The sequence below is a fragment of the Triticum urartu genome, chromosome 2A (assembly GCF_056163025.1).
Source record: "Triticum urartu cultivar PI428250 chromosome 2A, HENAU_Tu73, whole genome shotgun sequence".
NCBI lineage: Eukaryota > Viridiplantae > Streptophyta > Magnoliopsida > Poales > Poaceae > Triticum > Triticum urartu.
In genome coordinates this window covers 29,185,632-29,191,795 of record NC_141874.1, presented here as the reverse complement: position 1 = coordinate 29,191,795, position 6,164 = coordinate 29,185,632, and the positions used below count along the sequence as shown (strand labels likewise).

The 6,164-nt window shown below is 49.4% G+C and overlaps 1 pseudogene; it reads right to left on the bottom strand.

Moving 5' to 3' along the window:
* Nucleotides 1-5,258: 5,258 nt before the first annotated feature.
* Nucleotides 5,259-5,403, bottom strand: LOC147983154 (small nucleolar RNA Z247; annotated as a pseudogene).
* Nucleotides 5,404-6,164: the final 761 nt, after the last annotated feature.

The following is a 6,164-nucleotide window of genomic DNA, read 5'->3' as shown; positions in this document are numbered from 1 at the left end:
AGGCTTGTTAATGCTGCCTTTTTTCTCGGCTTTTCTTGGCCGAGGTCTCTGGCAAGCCATTCGTCATGGACGCTATGCTTAAAAGCTGCCAAGGCTTCGGCGTCCGGACAGTCGACAATTTGGTTCTTTTTAGTAAGAAACATGTTCCAAAGCTTTCGGGCTGACTCTCCGGGCTGTTGAGTTATATGACTCAAATCATCCGCGTCCCGAGGTCGGACATAAGTCCCTTGAAAATTTGCCCGAAAGGCATCTTTGAGCTCTTCCCAGCTTCCAATGGAGCTTTCGGGGAGGCTCTTAAGCCAGTGCCGAGCTGGCCCTTTGAGTTTGAGGGGTAAATACTTAATTGCGTGGAGATCATCTCCCCGAGCCATATGGATATGGAGGATATAGTCCTCAATCCAGACCCCAGGGTCTGTTGTTCCGTCGTATGCCTCTATGTTTGCGGGTTTGAATCCCTCTAGAAATTCATGGTCCAGCACCTCATCGGTGAAACATAGGGGGTGTGCGGCACCCCTATATCTGGGTGTACCGCGTTGTTCGGATGTTTGTTGTATTGCATCGTATACTGGAGCACACTTGCGTGGTCCGTAGATGGATCTGGTTTCGCCGTCCTTTTGATGCGAGCCCTCGCGTAAACCGCGTATTGGCTTATGTGCGGCGTTTCTTGCCGCTTTATGTTGGCCGTGAGGTCGTCTATCCGGCCAGATGACTATTTTAATTTTTGATTGTGGGGAGTCTAAGGCCTCCTCATCGAATTCAGGTAGCAACTTCCGCTATGGGTAGCTCTTGGTGGGGCGATTGCCGCCGTATTCGCTGCTGTGTTGAGTACTTTGCTTCATCTGATTTGGAGTGTGTCTTGCGCAGCCTTGAGCCTTTGCTTCTGCTTTTTTAGACTCCTTGCGGTGGCAACAAGCCTTTGATGGGCATTCTGTTGCTCCGGGTGTCTGTCCGGTGTGATGTCGTCCAGACTATTATCTTTGACAGAGTCGGGTTGTTCGGTTTGATTCTCCGTGTTGCCATGGTCCGGCGATGGCTCGCCCTGCTCTAGCGCTGGGTCTGTATGATCGTTGTTTCTACCGAGGCGGGATTTGGGGCGGCGCTTACGCCGCCGCTTTGACTGCTTCTCGAGGGGACAAGCCTTCGTAGCGTCCTTCCGTTCCTTGTCGTCGTCTTCTTTTAGTGTGTCCACCATGCATACGTTGTATGATGAGGTGGCTTTCCAGTGTCCTATAGGCGCTGGTTCATGCTCGTCTCCTACATCGTCGTCCATACCGTCGATGTTTTCGGAGTCGAAGTCGAGCATGTCGGTTAAATCATCGACAGTGGCTATGAAGTGGGTGGTGGGTGGGCGTCGAATTTCTTCGTCGTCCGCATCCCAATCCTGTTGGCCATAATCCGGCCAGGGCTCTCCTGACAAAGAGAGAGATCTTAGTGAATTCAGAATGTCGCCGAAGGGCGAGTGCTGAAAGATATCCGCGGCGGTGAATTCCATGATCGGCGCCCAATCGGATTCGATTGGCAGGGGCGCGGATGGTTTGGAGTCCGAAAAAGAGTCCGGCACCTTGGAGTCACGGGCGGTGCAGAGGATTAGGCTGGTGTTCGGCTCGATCGCCGTTGAGACTGCAGCCCCTAAGGCGGTGTCTAGCCACCCGTCCTCGATTGGCACAGTTGGCTCCGAGCTAATGGTCGGAGCTGATGCGGGCACGGCCTCTGGGGTACTGTTTGGCGGCAGAGCTAGGTCATACCCATCGTGACAGTGCGGCGCGCCCGGCTGTGGCCCGAATCCGTCGAAGATCAAGTCTTCGCAGATGTCGGTCGTGTAGTTCAAACTTCCAACTCTGACCTGATGGCCAGGGGCGTAGCTTTCAATCTGCTCCAGATGGCCAAGCAAATTAGCCCGCAGTGCAAAGCCGCCGAATACGAAGATCTATCCGGGGAGAAAAGTCTCACCCTGGACCGCATCGCTGTCGATGATAGTAGGATCCATCAAGCCTAACGGCGACGACACAGAGGAACTCTCAATGAAAGCACCAATGTCGGTGTCAAAACCGGCGGATCTCGGGTAGGGGGTCCTGAACTGTGCGTCTAGGCCGGATGGTAACAGGAGGCAGGGGACGATGTTTTACCCAGGTTCGGGCCCTCTTGATGGAGGTAAAACCCTACGTCCTGCTTGATTAATATTGATGATATGGGTAGTACAAGAGTAGATTTACCACGAGATCGAGGATGCTAAACCCTAGAAGCTAGCCTATGGTACGATTGTATGTTATGGTTGTTGTCCTATGGATTAAAACCCTTCGGTTTATATAGACACCGGAGAGGGTTAGGGTTACACAAGGTCGGTTACAAAGGAGGAGACATCCATATCCGTATTTCCTAGCTTGCCTTCCACGCCAAGTAGAATCCCATCCGAACACGAGACGAAGTCTTCAATCTTGTATCTTCATAGTCTAACAGTCCGGCCAATGGAGATAGTCCGGCTGTCCGGAGACCCCCTAATCCAGGACTCCCTCAGAGAGCTTTATTGAGTTTGCAAACAAAGTGTGGTGTTTTGGTGCTTTCATAACCAGGGGGTTGTCGAAGATATACCTCTTCTTCTAGAATACCATGGAGGAATGCATTTTGTACATCAAGTTGCTGAAGACACCACCCATGAGAGATCGCAATAGCGAGAACAAGGCGTATTGTGGCTGCTTTCACAACAGGGCTGAAAGTATCTTCATAATCGAGCCCATAGCGTTGTTTGAATCCTTTCGCAACAAGGCGAGCCTTATACCTATCAATGGAGCTATCTGCCTTCCTTTTGATACGAAAGACCCATTTGCAATCAATTATATTTTTACCGGGAGGTGGTGGAACAAGATGCCATGTTTGATTTTTCTGAAGTGCCATGTACTCCTGATCTATTGCACATCGCCAATTCGCATCACCAAGAGCTTCAGAAAGAGACTGAGGTTCTCCTGTAGCAGAGAAATTTCCATACCAATCATGCCAGGGTACAATTTTTTTGGTTGAACAATGCCTTTTTGAAGCCGAGTTTGAACACGTTGCTGGATAGGTTGCACATGAGAAACATGCACAGAAGATCCCGATTCTTGGGTGTCGTGCATGTCAGCAGGGCCAGAAGATCCACTGCGCCCGAGTCTAGGTGAGCCGCTGCGTTCTGAAGAAAAATCGGCTGCAACATCGGGAGAGGCCCCTGGCAGGCCAGATGGCGCGCGCTGGTTGGGGAGACGCCCCACGCGTGGAGAACTGGTGGGCGCCCGAGGCGAGCAGGTTCCAGATGCAGGTATGGTTGAGCCGGCCTTGGATCGCGCAGAGTGGGCGGGAGAATCATTCCCGAATCCCACATTGTCAGCGCCAGGGGGATCGTCCTCGGGATTGCCCCGGGGATCGTTTGCATCTCCATGTGGCCCATTATAGCCACTATTTTCTTCATTTTCCGCATTACTTTCTGCACCATTTTCACTGCTTTGCGTAACCTGCACACCAGATTCAAAGCTTCCAGAGGCATGATTAGTATGGTCATTAGTCAATTGGTCAGCACCTACTATTTCATCCCCTAGAATTTTGAGATTGGTAAGGGTAGGAGGTAAGAGGAGGATTTCTTGGCGTAGGCGGGCACCGGCATTGGGGTGTAGATTTTTGAAAGGAAAAACTGACTCGTCAAAGACCACATCTCGTGAAATATATACACGACCAGTGGAGATGTCAAGACATTTGTAGCCTTTGTGTTGAGGACTGTAACCAAGAATAGTGCATTGTTTAGAGCGAAATTCAAGTTTGCGAGAATTGTATGGACGTAGGTGTGGCCAACATGCACATCCAAATATTCTGAGAAATGAGTAGCCTGGCTTGGTAGAAAAGAGACGCTAAATAGGCGTTTGATAATTGATCACTTTACTAGGCACAATATTAATGAGATATGTGGCAGTGAGAAACGCTTCATCCCAAAATTTTAGTGGCATAGATGCTTGAGCTAGAAGAGACAACCCAACTTCAACTATGTGCCTGTGTTTTCGCTCAGCAGACCCGTTCTGTTGGTGTGCATGAGGGCATGAAACATGGTGTGAAATCCCTATCTTTTGAAAGAAGGTATTTAGTTTTTGATATTCACCTCGTTAATCAGTCTGCATGGTAAGAATTTTCTTATCGAGTCGACGTTCGACGAGTTTCTGAAAGTTTAAGAAAATAGAGAACACATCCGAGCGTTTCTTAAGAAGATAGATCCATGTGAACTTGCTGAAGTCATCGATGAAACTCACATAATAAGTGTTTCTACTAACAGAACATGGCGCTGGTCCCCACACATCGGAAAACACAAGTTCTAAAGGTGAACTTGAAATACTAGTAGATGTGGGGTAGGGAAGTTGATGACTTTTAGCTTGCTGGCAAGCATCACAAATCGACTCAACGCTAGAGTCATTTGAGCAAGGAAGCTCATTTTTATTTATAATTTTTTTGAACTATTCTTGGGGATGGATGTCCAAGGCGATGATGCCACCGTGTAGATGATGGTTTGGTGGCACTATATACTTGCTTTATTGGCGAGGAGGATGATGACTTGAAGGGATAGAGACCACCATGACATCTACTGTGAAGAAGAGCCTCCCTCGTGACCTGATTCTTGACAACAAAAAATTCAGGATGAATTTCAACAAAGGCCTTGTTGTCAATAGCAATTTTATGAGCAGAGGCCAAACTTTTCTTTGCCTCAGGGACATGCAAAATATTCTTGAGATGAAGTTTGTGTTTTTGGGAATGAATAGTAGTGCTACCGATGTGACTAATTACCATACCTGCTCCGTTTGCGGTATGAACCTTGTCGTGGCCGTTGTATCGTTCTCGAGTAGTTGATTTGTCGAGCTCTCCAGTGATATGATCAGTGGCTCCGGAGTCAAGGTACCAGTTTGTGTCAATCCCATAAGACGTTATTGCAGAACCAGCTTGACGAGTTTCATCAGGTACGTAGTCAGGATCAAACCGGTACCAGCAATCTTGGGCACTATGATTGGGCTTGGAGCAGACTTGACAAATCACAGTGGATTCTCCCTGATAGCCACGACCGTAGCCACCACGGCCTCCTCCGCGGCCACCTCCGCGGCCTCCTGCACCGCTGTGTGCAGTACGACCACCACGGCCTCCTGCACGCCCTCCTGCACGACCACGCTGTCCAAACCCGCCACGTCCTCTGCGAGCAGAATTGACTTGAAATCCAGGGCCACCGGCGCCCCCAGAGTGGAGAATATCCATGCGTGTGTCATAGCTAAGGAGCTGAGCATAGAATTCATTGAGAGTAATTAGATCTGTTGTGGGTCTCCCAAGAATCGATGCCACCAATGGATTGTGTTCGACGTCCAGACCCGCCAATAGATAAGAAATCAGGTCGTCATCGTCAATCCTCTTCCCTGCAGATGCAAGTTCATCCGCAAGGGCCTTCATCTTGGAGAAATAGTCTGCAGTAGACATGTTTCCCTTTTGCATGTTGGCCATGGCCATCCTGATATTGATGGTGCGAGCACGAGACCGAGAGGAAAACATCTGCTCGAGGGCTGCCCAGAGTTCAGCCGCACTAAGCAATGAGGCGACCTGAGTCAACACTTCCTTCCAGAGAGAATTGAACACGTACCCCATAACTTGTTGATCTTGGGCAAGCCATTGGGCATAGGCAGGATTGACAGCTTCCTGACTTCCCCCATCCGTGGTAGTGGTGATGGTTTTCTCCGGCGCCTGAACCAACCCATCCAGATAACCGGCAAGCATGGCACCTCGAATTGGGGGCAGGACTTGCGCCTTCCACAAGACATAATTCTCTCTTGTGAGCTTTTCAGAGACTTGTTGATTGAGGATGTGGGAAACGGAGGAGGAAGAAGCAACCATACAGGCGAACAGGCTCTGTTACCATGAAAGCGCTTGAGGGAGCGATGGGTGGAAAACGTGTGCCTCGGGCAGGGACGCTTTTGTGTTAAATAGATCGTGATCACATAGGTTACAGAAGAGGAAGCGAGAAGGCCTTCCAGAATACAAACGGGCCTTCTAGAGGAATCTAGACCGATCCCTTATAATGATGGGTCGGTTTACAATATACGTATGATCTAACAAGAACATCATCATTACACATTGTCTAACATGTTGGTGATCAATGGATGGATAAGATTAAACTC